Consider the following 19,945-nt stretch of genomic DNA (forward strand, 5'->3'; position numbering starts at 1 on the left):
CTGGAGAAGGTCTCCTAAAATATTTACATATCAGTGACTTTGGGAAACTGAAATCTTTGCACTTTGAATAACAGTGCAAATTAGTTTACCTTAACCAGATGCGAAGCCTGAGAGTAAGGAAGAGAAGCATATGAAGAACAAGATTCGAGGGGGTGCTTAACCATCACAAATGGACTCGTTTACATTTAGTTCATTTAGAGTTACTCCCTCACACTTGCTTTTATACAGTCACTGCCTGTCTTATACCCATGGTTTTAAAAAGTCATTTCATCTTTTTCTGTGCTTCTGCTTGTGAGATGTAATCCAAAATGATTGTTTGAACTATGAGAAGGAACAATTACTGCAGGTTTCTACTGGCACCAATGCATAAGGTCAAGCATTTGTTAATCTATTCCTGGAGGGATAGTAGTAAGACAGTGGAAAGGGGGCAGGGAGAGAGGCTATAATGCTTATTTCAGACCAAAGATAATGACTTGATCATTTGGCACAAGCTATGGAAAACTTGTTGTTCCTTTAAATTGAAAATCTTTTGAGTTGAATTGATTTACTGTATTTCTGACTGCCCTAAATCTTTGTGCTAGCCAAGGCAGGGCGTAGTAAGGAAATCAAATAATCTGTAACTCAGATCACTGGGAAACATGCTTGTTTAAAAATATGTGATGTATTTTATGTGGAATAATACTATAACAGGGCTTGAATCTGGATTTCCATTTCCTTAAGATGAAACAGAGATTTGAATGTGAAATAAATGAACCCATGTATATGAGAAAATAACATACATCAGCTTGACATATAAAACCCAGACACAACACAGTGTATTTAGTGCACAATCACTACATAGTCATCAGCAAAATCAAAGTTAAGTTTTGCTCATTTTATTCTGTATTGAAGAAGCAGCATGATCTGGTGGCTAGGGAAACAATCAAGGAATGTTTGCGGTTAACTGGGCTCCATATTCAAGGTCATAGGACAGGCTTGCAACTGGATTTCAGAGGAATTTTCATTCCTTTTTTGTGGGAATTAGAGTTATGAACTGCCTCTGAGGATAACCCTGAGTGAACCACCTTTCTGATCTCCTCCCTGCCGAATCAGTACCACAGCTTCCTAACACAGTTTCATCTCAGCCTAAAAGAGGTATTAGCAAAATTCTAACAGGGCATGCATGAAGAACTTATCTTACTTATAGTGCTTTTTGTTGCATAAAGATCACCAACAAATAGCTTCAGATATCTACAGATACATCTCCGTTTTTTTCATTCTAATGAACAGCAATAGGCTTTTAAGTCATCAAAAACTCTGCATAACCCTCAATTTTCTTTAAAAAGTTACTCTCTTGATTATTATTTTTGTTTTTCCCTAGGAAGTCAATCAGTAAGCCAATTCCAGGAAGCCCAAGTTACGTGCACAAACAAGATCTGCTGTTGTAATGCCTCAGAGCTTCTGAATTTGTAATGTAATTATCCTCCTAAATGGATATGGGAGCAAAGTGCCATTACTCCTGGTTTACAGATGACAGTGGTTGCTTGAGAACATTAAAAGACTACCCCCAAGACCAGAGTCAAAGCCTGGGGGTGTCCTTGAGCTGCTCCTCTAGTAAAATTGTCTAGTTGCTCAAGGCTTTGCTTCAGAGAAAGTCTTCAGAGTTTGACCATGATGATATAACACCATATTTGGGAATGAAGCAGCAGTGGTATGAAAGAGAATGATGATTTTTGAAAATCTCTTGGCAAAGGTCTGGGTAACCTTTGTGAACTACTTTTACCATTAGACAATACAACAAAATAAGTGAATCTCGTCTCCTCCAGAACCACTTACCCTTGCTCCAATAAATAAGTAATGGTTTGAGCACCACGTAGTTAAGTAGAATGTTTTTCTTGTGCTTTGATCCTAATCTCTAGAGAAATATGTTTACTTTAAGTTTGCTGGAAGCTAGACTTTGTGTTTTGAAGGTCAGTTAAGAAATCTCTGGAGGTCTGATGCTATTCACTCACATGGAATGAAACGCTGGCTCTAGCATTCCAGCTGCTAACTCGTGTCCTAGGCACAGGGAAAGACTGAAATGTCTTAATTCCTTGGGAAAAGAGGGTTTTGTTATTTAAACTGGAGCAAAGCTAAATACTGTTGGTTTTTATGTATCTAGTAGGCACGGATATGTGATACCATTTGTAGTGTTAGCATATTCCAAGGGGGTGCAGGGAGATGTTGCCAAGGATGTGAGGATATTGCAATTGGAGTCCCTGGGGTCAGATTTGAGAATACAGCAGTGTCATGGTATGAATTATAAAGCAGATGAAAATAAAACAACAGAGTTGGCTAGTCTGCCTGCTGTTCCAGCAGATTAAGATAGAATTTAGCTACAACAAATTAGGAGAGGGACTTTCTGTAGAGTCAAATGGTTTCCTGCAAATTGCAGAGCACTAGAAGACTTCCAGTGAAGAAAGCTCTAAGAAAATGGTTGTGAAGCTGTGAAACGTGCTAAATGTGGAACCATCAGGAAAGGAATATTTGTTTTTTCACTTGAGCTAAAAAGCACAATCACAATGTTAATATATGTCTTAATAATTTATCTTGACAATTTCTATAAACACATGGTAATTCCCTTATGTTATACAAGTATAAAAAGCCCAGAAACATTAATGCTACTTAGATGGGAATATATATATGCATGTAGATATAAACATACATGTAAAAATATTGTATCTTTTGCTTTATGGAAATTCTAATGGACTGTTTCCCAATTGGAATAAGACTACCATTGAATTGCATCTTCATTTTCTTTAAGAACATACAATGATTGGAATAAGGCTCTGTTAGAGGCACAAGGAAAGAAAAATGATGGCAAAATGAATCATTGCAACAGCCCTGAAGGATAAGAAAAACAAATTGATCTGTTATGAGGGGGACACCCCTGCAAGCCACCCCAGACACTTGTTTATTTTCAGTCAAGTACATGTTTTTATCTTGGAATATGGTTTTGCTTATTTGCATGAATTTGCTGACTTCATTTTTTGGGTTTTTTTTGTGAGAGCTGCTGAACAATTCATCACATAAATTTGCAAAATACATTAGTGACTCAAGGTTACAACTGCATTATAAAGCTAATTATAAGCCATTATAAGGAAAAGTTTCTAACAATATCATTATTTTATAAATAAGTTTCTAACAATGTTTCCTGATTTCTCTGGATGCCTGCTACCCCCCAGAAATCTGTTATTAAAAGTCCTGACACCTCAAAAAAACCCAACCAATAAGGTAAATGTATGATGCATTTTCAAAACACTGGCAATACCCTTGCTTTGTCTCTTTCCTCCCTTAGAGTAACTGCAAGTTTCCCAGTGATACCTTCAAGTTATACTTGAGTGCTTAAGGATACTGGAATTTTTACTCTTCTAAAAATGGGTCAAGAAACAATAGGAACCAAGGCACATATTACAGATCAAGTCAAAGCAAGTGCCTATAGGAAAGCAGAGACACAGGCATGAACTTTGAACAAGTTGTTTTATCTCTGTGGTACAGCACAGTAATACTCAGGTCCTGCAAGCATCTGAGTAGATGCAGAGCTCTCACTGACGAAGTTTTGCTTTAAGCAGCCAGGATGGATGCCAACCAGGATGGTGCTGTAACAGTCTGACTCTACTGCTTCAAGGTCCACAAGTGACATGGTTTTGATGGACTGTCTAGGCAAAGCAGCTCATCTAGAGGCTGATCTGGTAACCACACCATACTGCATTATACCATGTTTACACACTCCACGACCACAAGCATAAAGGACAAGACATCTGGCTTAACTAGGGGATCGAACATCTCAGGAATTCTGTAATTTTCTCCTTAACTGGTATTGTTGTCTGCTTTGTTTACACCATGCCAACTCAAATGTTGGTGTAGTCATCTAAATTCTTCCTTTATTCCAGTACAGCATAATGTACTACTTGCCTAAACTTCAAACTAGGACAAATTAGAGCAGTGAAAGTACCTCAACTAAGTGTTCACAGTGGTGCAGACATACAGAAATGCTGTTGCAGAAAAGACCTGTCTAGTCTATGTCCCTCAAACTCTCTTTACTAACTACAGAGTAGGTTGGAATAGCCTAGCGCCATTGCCTCTGTAGCAATCTAGGTATTTGCTTTAATTCATAGACTCATACAATCATAGAATAATTTGGGTTGGAAGGGACCTTTGAAGGTCATCTAGTCCAATGCCCCTGCAAAGAGCAGGGACATCTTCAACTAGACCAGGTTGCTCAGAGGCCCATCCAACCTGACCTTCAGTGTTTCCAGGGATCGGGCAGCCACCACCTCTCTGGGCAACCCGTTCCAGTGTTTCAGCACCTTCGTTGTAAAAAATTTCTTCCTTGTGTCTAGTCTGAATCGACCCTCTTTCAGTTTAAAACCATTACCTCTTTTCCTATTGCTACAGGCCCTACTAAAAAGTCTGTCCCTGTCTTTCTTATAAGCCCCCTTTAAGTACTGAAAGGCCACAATAAGGTCTCCTCAGAGCCCTCTCTTCTCCAGGTTCAACAACCCCAACTCTCTCAGCCTTTCCTCATAGGAGAGGTGTTCCATCCTTCTGATCATTTTTGTGGCCTCCTCTGGACCCGCTTGAGCAGATCCATGTCTTTCCTGTGCTGAGGACCCCAGAGCTGAACACAGGACTCTAGGTGGGGTCTCACCAGAGGGGCAGAATCACCTCCCTCCACATGCTGGTCATGTTTCTTTTGATGCAGCCCAGGATATGGTTGCCTTTCGGGGCTGTGAGTGCACATTGTTGGCTCATGTCCAGTTTTTCATCCACCAGTGCCCTCAAGTCCTTCTCTGCAGGGCTGTCTAAATCCCTTCATCCCTCCAGCCTGTATTGATACTGGGGTTGCCCCAATCCATATGCAGGACCTTGCCCTTGGCCTTGTTGAACTTCATGAGGTTCACATGGGCCCACTTCTCAAGCTCATCCAGGTCCCTCTGGATGGCATCCCTTACCTCAGGCATGTCAGCTGCACCACTCAGCTTGGTATCATTTGCAAACTTGCTGAGGGTACACTCAATCCCACTGTCTATGTCACTGATGAAGATATTAAAACAGTACTGGTCCCAATACAGACACCTGAGGGACACCACTTGTCACTGATTAATCCACAGAACTTTCACCAGCGGCATCCAGCTTGTCCAATAAAACTTGTGCTTGCTACTGAGAGCAGCCTGAGCAATATAGCTGGCAAAATTCAAATTAATGGCTCTGTATGCATCTCTTCTAAAGGATATTCTTCCTCTACTGTAAACCTTGCTAGTGAAGCTCAAGAATTACCATCACAGTAAAGCCACTGTACAGAGAAATTAGGGGTCAGAAATAAGCATGTCTAATGCAGTAGCTGAAAGCTGGATTTTTTTGGAAGAAGGGAAAGGAAAATTTGCTAACTGGCTACAGAATTAAACCTAGATTATTTGCTGGATTTTTTTTTTTTTTTTTTAAACTAAGCAACATGTGAGAGTCAGGAAGTGCAATTCACCATTTAATACAAGTGCTACAATGGTGCCCAGAGATTCCAGTCCAGAATAACTGGCCCTGTTATTCCCAACACAACAAGCTTGGCTGATCAGTAGTATTGCTGGCCAGTAATGCAGCTCCATGTTTAAGTAGAGACAAACTGTCTTTGGAGTGCTCGGTATCGATTCAAGTCTCTCCCAAGCTATTACCTAGGAACACAAAACCTTTTAATCTGCTCAGATTCCTGGGTGTCATCAATACTTTCACCAGCAGCAGTACATGAAAAAAAAGTAGGGTTAATGCTATGACTTAGATAATTTCTTTTATTTTTCTGAAATCATTCTTACCCACATTTTTTTACAGGTTTTCACATAGTCTGATAGAGCCAGAATTTTCTCCTGTGTCCATGATGGGGCTCATTCCTTTCTGACTACTCTCAGATTTATAGAATCAAATGAAGCAATGAAATATTTCAGCTGTGCATTGCTGTACCTTTTCATGTAAAATCCTGGCAGTATTCTTAGTCATACTCTCTATATTCAATGATAAAACAGGTTTGAGGATTGCATCTGGTACAAAAGGGCCATATAATAAAGTATATCCAAATTAGTTGGTGAATTATATACTTGCAAGTCATTTAGACAGTTTTAAAATGATTAGCTTCAGCTGTCCAAGTTCCAAAAGCAAAGCACCCATGAGCATAATATGTGGATGAGAAATCATTAGTGAATTCTAGGTACAATGTTAAAGGAGACAATTTAAAATAATGTCATTAGTGGTGTACCCCAGGGGTTGACATTGGGACCGATAGCGTTTAACATTTTCATTAATGGCCTGGAGATGGGGCATCTCCAACCCACAGCAAACTGGCAGATGACACAAAACTGAAAGGAGTGGCTGATAGACCAGATGGGTGTGCTGTCATCCAGAGGGACCTCATCAGGCTGGAGAAGTGGGGTGAGAGGAGTTTCATGAAGTTTGGCCAGGAAACATGCAAAGACCTGCCTCTAGGGAGGAATAACTGCAGGTACCAGCACATGCTGGGGGACAACCAGATGGACAGTAGCTTTGCAGGGAAGGATCTGGGGGTCCTGGAGGACACCAAGTTGAACATGCACCAACAACGTGCCCTTCCACGTAAGAAGGCTAACAGCATCCTGCAGGGCATTAGGAACAACATTGCCAGCAGGCCGAGGGAGATGATCCTTCCTCTCTGCTCAGCACTAGTGAGACACATCTGGAGTGCTGGGTCCAGTTCTGGGCTCCCTAGTACAAGAGAGGTATGGAGCGACTGTAAAGAGTCCAATAAAAGTCCACAAAGGTGACAAAGGGACTGCAGCATCTCTCCTATGAGGAAAGGTTGAGAGAGCTGGGACTGTTCAGACTGGAGGAGAGAAGACTCAGAGAGGTTCTTATCATTGTGTACAAATACCTGAAGGGAGGGAATGAAGAGGAAGCCGTGCTCTCAGTGGTGCCTACTGACAGAAGAAAATGCAGTGGGCACAAACTGAAATACAAATGATTCCATTTAAACAGAAGAAATAAAACCTTTCACTGTGAGAGTGGTTGAACACTGGCACAGGTTGCCCAGAGAGGCTGTGTAGTCTCCATCCTTGGAGATATTCAAAACCTGACTGGACATAGCCCTGGGCAATCTGCTTTAGGTGATCCTGCTTAAGCAGGGGGTTGGACTATATGATCTCCACAGGTCCCATGCCACCTCAACTATTCTGCTGAATGATAAATGAGAGGGGGTGAGAGAGTCCACAAAACCTCATTATTTTGTTATGGGCATTTGATCAGGAGTGGCGTCATTCCCATAACAACAAAACAGGTCTTCTCTAGATGACTTATTATGAGTCCCTGTCTAAGTTAGATATGCGCATACTCTAAATGGGTGAGAAATGCTATTGCTTTCAGCTGTAATATTTACATGCTTGAATCTGAATCCATGCTTTAGAGCTTTGCTGCCTATATCCTTGGAGCAGAGATTTTGAAAGATATTTTCAAAGATAATAAAAAAGTGATTTAAAAAAGCATATAAGCAATTAGGTTGTTCCTTACAATTAATTTCAATGTTTCCTGATACTTCAAATCTGGTAAACATAGTCTCTAAATCCTTCTCAATTGAAATACATTCAGTGGAATTGCACGAATTTGGTTACAGAGGAAAGAGCAAAGGAAACTAGTGATTTTAGATAATTTCTGTCAAAGGAAAAAACCAGTTTCCATAGATTCAGCATTTCCATAGGGAAAAATCACTTTCAACATTCTCCATTCCCAGTCATGTGTGAAATTAAGACATACACATATTATTTTCTGTGTTGTTACTGAGTGTGAAACATGATCAATGTGTCCTTAGTCAACCATCCTGATACTTAGAGAAGTACTGCCCAAAAGCTGGGCCCTTTTTGATGGACAGGACTTACCAATTTGTCTGCGGTATCTGGTTTACCACAGTAAAGATTTTGTTATTTTTGTTGTTGCAGGCTGGTGCAAGTCAAAACTTTTTCCTCAGTGATCATTTTAAATTTTAAGCTGCTGTTAAATGTTACAGACCATGCTACAGAAGAGATGTAAAGGTCTGGATGCCTTCAGTAATTTCAGCTATTTCAGTGACTTGGCTCAGAAGGAAGTAGGCAGTGCTCTGCTCCGTCGCTCAGCCACTGCCCTGTGCAGAACAATGAGGAATAAAGGAGAGTTTGGGGCACTGACATCTACATTAAATACATTCCTTACCAGGACTCAGCAGGGAAAGCAGATCTAAAAATTATTCTGTGATGACTTAAAGACTATGCGAGGTAAAATGGCTATAACTGTACTTACCTTTTTTTTTTTTTTCAGTTCAGCAGGTAAAACCATCCTAAGGAACCCTACAAGAGATGGTTAGGCAACAACCTGCTCATGAGGAAAGTTTCTTAATCCCTTTTAGAGGATTAAATTCATGCTCTGAAACTTGAGCATTTATAAGCTTTCAAAATAAATATAAATTAAAAGAAAAGTTATTGCATCAGGGTATTTTGGGAAGAAAAAGGGGTTTTTCACTAAGTTTGATCCAACATGCCTTAACACTTTTATTTTAAAAATTTTGATGTATTTTAATAGAAAAGATTTGTGAATTAAAAAAACCCATTTCATTGAAAATGTCAGTTTGTTTTAGAAAAGTAGGATTCAAAAATGTGAAATTTGACTGAAAAATTTGGTCTAAAAAAGATCTTAAATTCTCAACAGAAAAATTTCTAGTAAAAACTTTAATTTTTGATATACAGTTAAAAATTTAATTTGAAGAAGCAATTTTATAGCTAACTTTTATTCTAGGAAAAAAAGATGTGAATCAGAGTGTTCTCATTTTGAGGGAAGAAATTTGGTAGCAAGAGGATGTTTAAGCTGGGTTACAGTTTCTTCAATTAAAATGGTGGGAATCTAGAGAATAACGTATTGTACTTGCATGAAAATATTAAGGTGTTTTCCTTCTATCAACCTACAACCCAGCAAGTACTAAATGTCTTTGAAAAGGAAACATGAAATATCTGGGGCTGAACTGATAAAGATGACAACTGATCACTGAGGTCACAGCTGATTTCTGGCAATGAATACAAAGTCTTCCCCACTACCCTTTCTGCCTGGTTTTTCCAGTCCCCTTTCCTGCCTCCACCCTCACATACAAACCCCTAATCATGGAAAATACTTCAAAAAGTACTTAAATAAAAGTTACAAATGAAGACATGTGCTGAAGTCTTGATCTGAGGCTTTTACCAGTGAGTTCATCCCCAGTGTGCAAATCAAAGCAGCTCTTCTGAGCAATCTCTGCTAGAACAGCATCTGCACATCAAATATTTGCCTCCCGATTCCCCTCTATACAATGCACAGAAGTCAAAATGCCTGCACAGCTGAGCAGAAGTCCACCAGGGAAACAGCAGCATCTTAGTAATACACTAATACCACTGGGCAGGAACACACATACCTGGAAATGACACAAGGCTACCTTCGGGACTGAAAGCTTTCCTGGGGAAAACAATAGCAATAGGAAATGATGCCTGTGGTACAGCAGGGAGTGAAGTGCTTACAGGCCATGAAACAAAACAGCCTTGCCACTAACAAGAGGTAACAGAGCTTCAGTAGGCAATGCTGATGTTGACTGCAATCTTTAAGATCTTAATAAATACCAGGCCATTTCTTGTCTTTGCAGATGCATCAACTACAGAGACTGGATTTCCCTCACCCTTACATTTTATTTCAGGGACAGAAAGGCAGATAAAGAGTACTATGTCTTGTGAGAATGGGTGTATCACATGAATTAAAATCCTTTAAAAAACCCCAAACAAACTACAACTGACTATGCAGTATAACTTTTTCTAGCTGGGTTCTTTAAAAGCCTGTGACCTACTTTAGAACTGCTTTGAGAAATAAAATGAGCAATAAGAAAAAGATGAGCAGCAGCAGCAGCAGCAATGTTAGCAGCAAGCTAAAATTGGAAAGGATTTTCATTATTTTTAAAAAAAAAAAAAAAAGACCTCCTTACCCCAAAACCAAACATAAATCCCTCAAGTGGTAATAAAGCATCTGCTGCAGTGGCACAGCCTTCTCCTTTTCTCTCCCAACTGCACTGTGCCAACCTGACCTAGTTTTCTGAGGAAAAAAATAAATCGAGTTGCAGCACTTCTGTAATAAAAATATTATACCTTATCAAAATGAACCAAATGTAAAGATTTCTGATCTCAGCCCTGTTAAAAGATTGTCATGAGCTAGGTGGCATTACAGCTTAGGAGAAGCAAAGGCTACTTGTACAGAGTATTGGTATGTAAGATCCCTACTTCAGTTATCATTCTTCCCAGGTATTTAGATGTGTAGACTCAATGAATGGCCAGTTTTGTTGCTTGCAGAGCTCCATCAGTCTTGGTTGCCACCTTTCTACCAAACTTTTCACTGAAAACAGAGATGATACAGTTCTGTAGACAAGCCCTGGATTGCTTATTACGCCCACAGGAATCATAGTTTCTGAAGCCACTGCTGTATCATACAGTCTAAGAAATGTTGACAACTACAAATGTAGCATATATACCCTCTCTTCACGTTCTGTGTGAGCTGTTTAGGGAGACCATTGCTGTGGCAGTTTCCTCTTCGTGTAGAGGAACTGCATGATGTGTCCCCATGGACCTTTCCAAGGGAAAATGGGCTTCAAGATGGATCCTGGCCCAAGGGGCAGGATCAAGGAGAGAAGGAATGGGCAGAAACATTGAGTAGAGTTAGCAACAGCCTGATCTCAAAGCAAGGACTACCTATGTACTTTGGATTTTTGCTGACAATTAACACAGTAGGCATTGCTGATATCTAGCAGTAATGATCCTCTGCAATTGCACAATCTTTGGAATACAGGGATCCAAAAATAACACAGCCTTATTAAAATACATATGCATATATTGCATCTGCTAGGTGGACAGACCATTAAAGCTCCAGTGTGGTGAAGAAAACCTGAAAGATGTGGTAGATACTCTTTGTATTCTACAGCTTTTACAGTAATGAACTGGTTATACAATATAACTGAGACAGAGGGCAAGAAAGGTTTCCAGGAAAGCACACAACAACCAATCAACATGAAAATACACTGTGGATGCTCTTAAGCAGACTAATTTAACTTACTTCTGCTTCCCTCTAAGTGTTACATGAGGATCTGCTTTGTGAAGGTGCTTCTCTTAGAACAGGACTCTGGGAACACTTGCATATGTATGTAAATGAATGTAGCCGAATTATTTCATTCAATTCACAGATGTCAAATTAGGTGATTTAATATTTTCTGGATAAGATTTTTAACTCTGCACATTAGGGTTGGGTGTCCTCATATCTATTTGGGAGCGCTAGGCACAATTCATCTACAAATCTCAACACCTATAACAAACTAGTACAATTCGGCTGTGTGTGTATTTCACTGAAGATGAGGAATTATAGCGGGGTGACTTTTTCCTTTTATTTTCTGCACTGTATTTGTTTTAAACACACTGTAAAGCTGGAAAACCTTATTAGTTTAACTATGCAGGTACATTAAGGGCAGGCTGCTAGTCTTTGGGCTAGGGGAAAAAGATAAAATATTCAGATAAATACATTCTTTTACATGTCCTGTGTTCACTGTTGATAGTACACCAGCACATTTCTTTCCAACACGGCAAAAGGATATATGACTCACAATGTAAAAACTCAGTTCTAGGAGACAACAGGACTTCTGTTGTGAACCCCTTTAGGAGTGGGGCTGATGGCAGAAAGGGCAGGAAATGGAGGTCTTCGGCTTCTTGTTTGTCCTCTACCAGGGAGGAAAAATAACGGAGTGTCACTAGGATGAATACAGAAAAAGAGTTGGGTTTGGTTTTCTGTTTTTGTTTTTTCTTTTCTTTAAATACATGGCTTTGTGCATCATCCATTAACCAGAAAAAAAAATGTTAACTGAAGACCTCTTGAACCTTGAGTAGTTGAGTAGATAATGTCCTGTCAAATAAGGTAGAGCATATCATGGCATCAACTCTGTTTTAACTTCAGTCCTTATGCACTGTGAGCAGCCACATTGACCAGTCCTTAGAGAGACTCAGCCCTGGCTTCTGTTCATGTCCTGCCATTTTTCTTCTTTATCTGTTTTGCCTACTTAGGGTATTAGGTCTGCTGAACAATTACGTGACTGAGTATCCTAATATTTGCCTTAAGCCTTAAAATCTCTGTGTCAGACATTAAACATCTTTCTATTTTAACGTAGTCTATCTTCCTAAAAGTGGCTATGATTTAAAATTAGATCCTGCAATGAGTAGACCATGGTATTCTGTCTGTCTTTATTACGATGTGAGGTTATTGACCCTTCAGTTACTGCCCTGCTGGGATTTTTGTAATGTCCTGGCATGTGAAAAGGTCCTTTTTTTGGTTTTGGCCCTTTGACTTTCAGAGTGGATTTCTTTCTACGATCATAAATACACTCTATCTAAAAGCTGGTTCCAGTGTAAGATTGCTCTACTCTGATTGAAGGAAAGTTTATGCAAACACCCAAGATAGTCAACATATGACTCGGAGAAACAAAAAACATCAGTAAAGTATTAGAATTCTGAAAGAAATTTGGTAAGAATGCAGAAATTCCTTTCTAACGTTTAGGAACATTTTGAGAACATGCTATTTAACTCAAGGGTATTGTGGAACAATGAGTCCACTGAAACTGGTAAAGTCTATTCAAGTGAGGTCGTGAAGCCTGCCACATAGCAACCATCTTTGCAAACTTAGAATGGAATTGGCTGGTTTCAGTATAGGATGATGCTCAGAGTCCATAACTCTGACCAGCTGTGGTGGATAAGGTCAGTCAGAGGAGGAGGAAAGTGGTATGCAGTAGAAGAAACTGCATTAAGGAACAAATACAATTCAAGTTCTTTTGCTAATTTATGTTAAATTCAGTAAATGTTTTCAGTAAAAAGTCTATGCAAGTAATTAAACAAATGAAGAATTCTGCTACTGTATTAAAAAAAAAACCCCAAATGTTTTGAGTTTTCAATTTGAAATATTTTTCAATGGTCTTCAATTTTCAAGCACCAAACTAAACAAAGATTGACAATTAGAAGATCAACATGAAAGTTTTTCCTCTAATCTTTTCCTTTTTTTCCATGCAAATAGAATCCCAGACTCACAGAACTCTAATTATGCCACAATTTTGCATGTTACAATACATAAATGAATCATGATGTGGCTGAATTTGAAACTTGAAGAGCTCACTTGAGGAAGATTGAGTTCCCAATAAATAGATACACAGCCTAATACTGTTCTGGGCTTCTGATAAATAGAATTATAACCTAATACTCTGAAGGATTTTACAGCCTTCCTTTCAAAGGCTTCAGAATGCTTTTCTAACAACAACAATAAAGTAATCCTAAAACACAGTTGTGAGATACTTGTTTACATAAAAGGTTAATACTTGTCAAAGCAAAAAGTAACTGACTCACACAAGGTCAGAGAGCAAACCTGGAGGAGTGGGATGAAGCGAAGCCAGTGGCTACACCTTTGCCATTAGATGGGTCTGTTCATCAGGCTGTGTCCACGGCACTGGCCCGGATAGGCAAAAGCACTGTACGAAGGTTGTCGGGTAGTCAACCTCCAGTGCTAGAGGTAGAAAACACTTCTAAAATTAGCTGAAGCAATAAAATGTTCCAGTTGTGAACTTTGCAATTGTCCTTAATTACTCTGAGGTTTTGATTAATATTCTTACACAAAATGTTCGGGGTGGAATTTTTTTCCAGTTTTGTGTCAAACCTCTCAGGGCTACAGTGGTTGAGAGAATTCCTAATTATGAAGGATTTTCCAGTGAATTTGGGTTGTTTCCAAACACTTTTGGATAACATGGGTTTGAACTCATTTTTTTCTCCCCAATGTTACAAATCTGGTTTACAGATGGGGAACGGAGGCACAGAACAACTTGCTGGAGGTCACTCTGGACTGAACTGTGGTCACCTGTGTGTGTGCGCTGTCAACAACTATGCCATGCTCTCACTAGGTCATTCCTTCTATCAATTCTGCTATCTATGCACAGACACATTACAGGAAAATGAGTATTTTTCTGACTTATCAAGCATCTAAGAGTGAGGCCAGCAATGAACTAGGGCACCCTGTTCAGATCCATTATCCATAATATGCTGAGATGTGCAAGAATTTACCAGTCCATATAGAGAGACCCAAAAAAATTCAAACTCAAAGGTAACCATGGCTGAGAAGAAAAGTAACCTACTAGCATGAATGAAGTAGGATCAAAGAAAACTCTGAGTCTAAGAAAGGGAAACAAGAAGGGATGATAGCTGATGTATGCTGCACATATCAGAGAAGAATGGGGATATTCACAAAAGCTAACCTAAGCCGACTGAGGCTAATGAGGCAAGGCACTTTTTATAGTTAAAAGAGAGATAAAGTCCTCTCCAGGGCAATTCACAGCTGAAACTTAAATTAGCCATCATTATAGAGGCAACCAAGGGAGATTAGTTAGCCTTTGTAACAGTCTTGTCCCTCACTGTATCTTATTAACTTTTATATTTTATTTATATTTTTTAATTATATTTTATTAACTTATTTTTAATACATCAGTGTTTTTGGAGTAATGCTTGCATACTTCTATAAAACCATCCTCTTAGATTTTACAGGAAAATACAAATGTACAAAATGAGGAGTTCACAGACTCCTTTCTCAGTGGAGCTGCACGCCCTGTTCCCAGAAGAATGAATTCTGCTGCAGGAGTGCAAGTGGAGCATCAGCAGCATTTTGCCACGCCAACTTCCAAACTTGGGGCTCTAGAGACATTAATAGAACAGTTGAACTGGAAAACATTAATTTTATGAGCATCCTAGAAATAGTCATAAGACATCATCTTACCCTTAACTGGCAGGGAAGTGTGCAGAAAATCTCAGGTCAGTTTTATTCCTCAGGTGATCTAAAAGCCTGAACAGCATCTAGAGCTTGTTCAGTTGACTGCTCATTTGAACAGGGTCAGAATTTCACCCTCTGATTTGGGCTTGACATTTTGAAGCATGCTGGTTATGATTTTCATATTTCTTTCTGTCTGTGCATTGTTAGGTAATTCTAAAAGTTTTTAATTTTTTTTTGAGAAATAAAACTCGGATACGGAAAAAAATGAAGAAAGCTGGCCTTATTGGTATATAGTCCACAGAACATATGACTTACTAAGTCAACCAAAAATACATACTTTGTAAAATATGACTGCCTGCAGTAACCTGGAGACACCACAGGTCACAACTGATCAGAATCTCTTTCAGGCAGCTTTTGATTTCATTTTGTTCTAATCTTACAAGAAGGTTAGCATGCCATCTTAAGTTTCTACCAATTACACAACTTTGAACCAAAGTGACTTTTGTGACACTGCAATAAAATGACATGGCAAGACCATCAGCAATCTGCTATAACGTTAATATATTAAAACTGTTATAGCCTGTTCTGCTAAAATACTCTAGAAATGTCAACTATTCACACAAATGGAAGAAAAATACGGGTGAAAATATTAACCACAAACAAAAAAAGGTATCTGAAACCTGTTTTCTAAATGTAAGAGATTTTGTGCCCAGCTCCAAATATAAAAGACAGTTAAAGAAATATATTTCCAAACATTCATATTATTGAAATTATATTCAATAGTTTTGTCCAAATTTAACTGTAACCTTATTATCAAAAAGACTGCCATCATGAAATCAGGTAGCAGTACAATTATATACATAGAGTTTAATTTAAGGAATATTTCCATCGTTATCCATACTACTTAAATTCTACAATATAGGCACACATTTCCAGCACTATTTCAGTAAGCAGTGGTATACTCTTTCTCTTCAAATTCCAAACCAAAATTATGATCTTAAAAATGTGATAGCTAAAAGATAAAACAAGTGTCTTACAGAGAATATGGAGATGATACTTGATTTTTATAGCAAGTCAAAATATTGCTATAAACACCAGCTTGGAAACGGGTTTTATTTAAAAAAAAAAGCAAGAACAATGCCAGGTGTTAAAATTAGTTATACTTGAAACAAGTGACTTACCTTATCAGAAAGGACACTATCTAGAAAGTTTTCTTGCAATAGCAAATAGCTATGAAAGCTTGCTAAGAAATAAAAATGGTGATTCAAATGTCACAGCAAACAGCATACACTTTTTCTGTTGGCTTGTTCTTCGACAAAATTAATCCTCATCTCACTACAAAGGAAACCCCAAACAATCTTCCTGTAAATTAACAAGTGAGCCAATTACTAAAATGAAAACAATTGCATCCAAAAAAAGTGTGGTATCTCTTTTGGTACACAAAAGAAAAATTGATATATGTAGAATTCTGCATCTAATTAAATTAGCAGTTTTGTGTCTGAAGAAAAAAGTTCCTGCTTACTTGCTCAAAATGTTAAATTGGGTACCTTGTATACTACCACATTTAAACCTTATCAGATAAAGGAATAATGGAAAAGAGCCTCAATACTCACATTTGGTTTTAAGCTGCTTCTCTTGGTAACTTTTGCAGCAAAATAAAGGAAGAAATAATTACACGTCTTCACAGAAACAAGCATTCATCAAGTCCAAAAGAAACAGAACACTTTGCCAGAGCTATTTGAGGGTCCCATCAGAATTTGGCTGGATGGAGGAAGGCTGAGGGTCAGTTTGTTTCCCTTAGACCTCATGACATGCAAATAGCTGGCTGCCTCACCACTGAATCAAATCATTCTTTGACATAGTGTGTTTACAAATTGCAAATACATACCATTTCTTAAAGGAACATATTTCAGACAGTTGTCCAAAGGAAAAAGGCACTTCTATTAAAAAACTAAAGAATCAAAACCCCCCCAAGCCCCAAACTGTTTAGTACAAGGAAAAAAAGGAAAAAAAACCAAAAAAGAAAAAAGATGAATTATCATTCATTTCCAGATACACTTTGGCCCATGCTTAATGAATCCAAAAGACCTCATGTGGGCTTGTAAATCAGGAAAGAAGTAGAAAAGTCATGACTACTATGTGTACAGGAAATGGGGGGCAGGGAGAAACACTTCCAGTTTCAGAAAAGACTTTTGGGGACCCAGCAGAACTGCTCTGAAGCTCCTGAAGCGACTTCTGGGCTGGAACAATTTGCCACTCTTCCAGCGGGCAGGAAGGTGTTCGTATGGGGTTACCTTCAGAGGGGCATCAGTGGCCTCCTCTAGGTTCTCTCTCAATATTTCTCAGTTCTGGCCTTTGAACTGCAGTCATCTCTTTCACTTTTTGCTTGGACAGAGCAGGGGCCAGCTTTCACAGACAGTCTAACACACGCATGGAGCATACAGAAGCACTTACGCTTTGCATAAGACTCTATGCAGACCTTTAATCAATTGCAGCTGAAAGTAAGGATATTGTGTTCAAGCAGAGTGAAAAAAAGGGTTGCTGCTTGTGGTATGAACCACTTCTGACCTCCAAGCAGATTTTTCCACAACCAAGAGCCAATAGATCTGAATCATTTAGTCTATAATGTCAAGTGGGTGGGAGCTGTTTTATATCACAGATAGAAGAAAGAAGAAGTGTTTAAACGGTTTAAAGATGTATTTTGTTATCTGAAGACTTCAGTAAAATTGCCAGATCAGGATGTGTTCCAGAGGTTATCTGTGTTGAGGTAGTTCTTGCAAGATACTACATCAAACTGATCAGTTGATTATTATTGCCAGGAATTCATAATCTCTATTTGTAGATGACTGGTTTATTAAACCTCTGCAGACACTTATTTTGTCATATACTCAAACTAGATTGAATTCTTTCCTCCTATTGTTAGGAGGAAATGGACTATAAGCTTAATTTATACAAAGCACTTCTATACTGATTTTTCTGGCTTGCAATTTTTTGCAGATTGAGAAGAGAGAGGACGTTAGGTCTGAATTTAAGTCCAGAATAAGAATCATGAATAGCTTGCCTTTACTTTCAAAAAGAAAAAAATGAAAGTACAGTTCTTGACTAAGAACCTTTTGAAGCTCGCAAGACAAAGCAAGACAAAAGTATTATCCAAACGGATCTGACAAAGGAGCTAATGACACTTAGAAACACTTCTAACACAATACATTCTTTCCAGAAAGGCTGAGAAGTACAAACACCTCATCTAGCATATCACCTTCCTTAAACTTAAAAGACTGCCCTTAAATTTGTCTAACTGTAGATAGAGATCATACATATGTTAACAGAAGACATGCCCAGAGAAGTACTTAAAACAGTCAGGAGTTTTTGCCAACAGGTGCAAGTTGGGTACAACTGAAGAGAACAAGAAAAACTCTGCTGCTTCTTCAGAGTATTGCTTAGATGACTCTACATCTCTTCCTGATGATCCCACATCTCTTCATGAACATCCTGAAATAGAAAACAGCTTATTTCATCTGTCCTCAAACATGACCTGCCTTGACCTAGCAAACTCTTCACATTGAGGATTTGGGAAATTCATCAACCAAGTGGTGTTTCTCTTTAAAAACTTCTTAAGTTGCTCTTCCCACTTCAGATTTTGTTAATTAAAAAAGATAAAAGTAATTCCTTAACAATTCCTAGAAAAAAGTTAAATAAATAATTAATTTGTTGTTTTCCTGAGAAAACATCTTTGGCATTTACTGAATATGTTATTTGGGTCAGAAGAGAATGGAATTCTGCTCTCACAAGTATCCTGTTTATCCAAAAGCTTCAGATAATTACAATTTCTATGTTTAAAATACAATCATCGTTCAAAAAGTTTGAGTAGCACATATTTGGAGGCTCTAAAAGCACTCAAGGGAAAAATCACTACATGCCTTGTTCTTATATTGCTCCCTAGGCATCCACTTTTGGCCCCTGCTGGAGGGGCTACATAGATAGACCTCTGACCTGATCCAGTACACTCTTGTGTCTTCTGCAAGAGCACTAAACTTCCTATTAAAAAAACCTCAAAATCTAACCAGTTTTATAGAAATTTCCATTTTTCCTGGCCTAAGGAAAATGCAACTGTTACTTATTAAAAAAAAAATTCAAGGAGGCACCACTGCATCAGTAGCCTACCCATGAGCCTACATAGAGACCAGAAGTGCTGTAGTTTTATCTGAGCAAGCTAAGATGGATTCATGCAGACAACAAATCCCAATGCTATTATTTAGAAATTTGTGCCAATTTTTTTTAAGAAGCTGAGAAACAAGAGAATTGAAAACAAGGCTGCAAGTTCTAACAGAGCTACAGTTTGCTTATTTCCAGCAGATCTGCAAATAACCAGCTACAAAAGTCACATTTTGCCACTTAAAAACAGGGAAAGGAAAGGCTGCTGCTGAGAAAGGTATTACTCTACCTACAGCTAACGCACCTGTTCCAATTTTCTGAGAGCAGCAGCAAATGAGGCTATGGGATGCATGTTTATAAATATTTGTGTATATACACTTACCTGCATATATACATGTCAGCTTTATGGATCTATGAAAATAGAATGGTGGTGTTTAAATACCATAGGTGAAGGACATGAGAGGCTGACACTAAATACTTTAAACCAAAGTAAAAGCGTTAATTTGTATACTTTGTATTGACTTTCATTTTTCTAGATATTCCAAACAGCAGTTTTGTTTTGTGAACTGAACCTCTGATTTTTAAGACGAGATTACTCTTCCTCCTGCATACATTCCTCCTAGGGAGAGAAAAAAACCCCAAGAATTAGCAAAATATTCAGAAAATGGTGAATATTCCTTTTCTTTCTCTTTCAAAATACTTCTGTATCATAAAGACTGATTTTCCACATCTAAGAGACAATAAAAATATCTGGGAAGGTTTTCCAAACTATGCCTCCTTGAATTCTGTTAGTAGCCAGAAGATATCTCTGAATTTTAGTTATCTCGAATTATCTCTTATCTACTTCCAAAAATATTTTATCATTCCTGTAACATTGGTTACAATATAGCAAGTCTAACACACAATACAGTAAATTATCTAGTAAGTTCATTATCATTTCAGCATA

General features: G+C 38.3%; 1 protein-coding gene across 4 annotated transcripts in view; it reads right to left on the minus strand.

Annotated features, from left to right (window-relative positions):
- FHL5 (four and a half LIM domains 5) overlaps positions 1–19,924 on the minus strand; it is a 31,593-nt gene extending 11,669 nt beyond the window's left edge. The window contains exons 1-3 of one of the 4 annotated variants that reach the window (XM_074819516.1): positions 16,461–19,924; positions 11,660–11,803; positions 10,001–10,107 (exon numbers count right to left, since the gene is read on the minus strand). The gene's annotated coding sequence lies outside the window, so the exon portion shown is untranslated. Of the gene's footprint in view, positions 1–10,000; positions 10,108–11,659; positions 11,804–16,028; positions 16,106–16,460 lie in introns of those variants that run through there. The other 3 variants (XM_074819514.1, XM_074819515.1, XM_074819517.1) reach the window with 3 other exon arrangements.
- Positions 19,925–19,945: the final 21 nt, after the last annotated feature.

Source organism: Strix aluco, chromosome 3, assembly GCF_031877795.1.
Source record: "Strix aluco isolate bStrAlu1 chromosome 3, bStrAlu1.hap1, whole genome shotgun sequence".
Taxonomy (NCBI): Eukaryota; Metazoa; Chordata; class Aves; order Strigiformes; family Strigidae; genus Strix; species Strix aluco.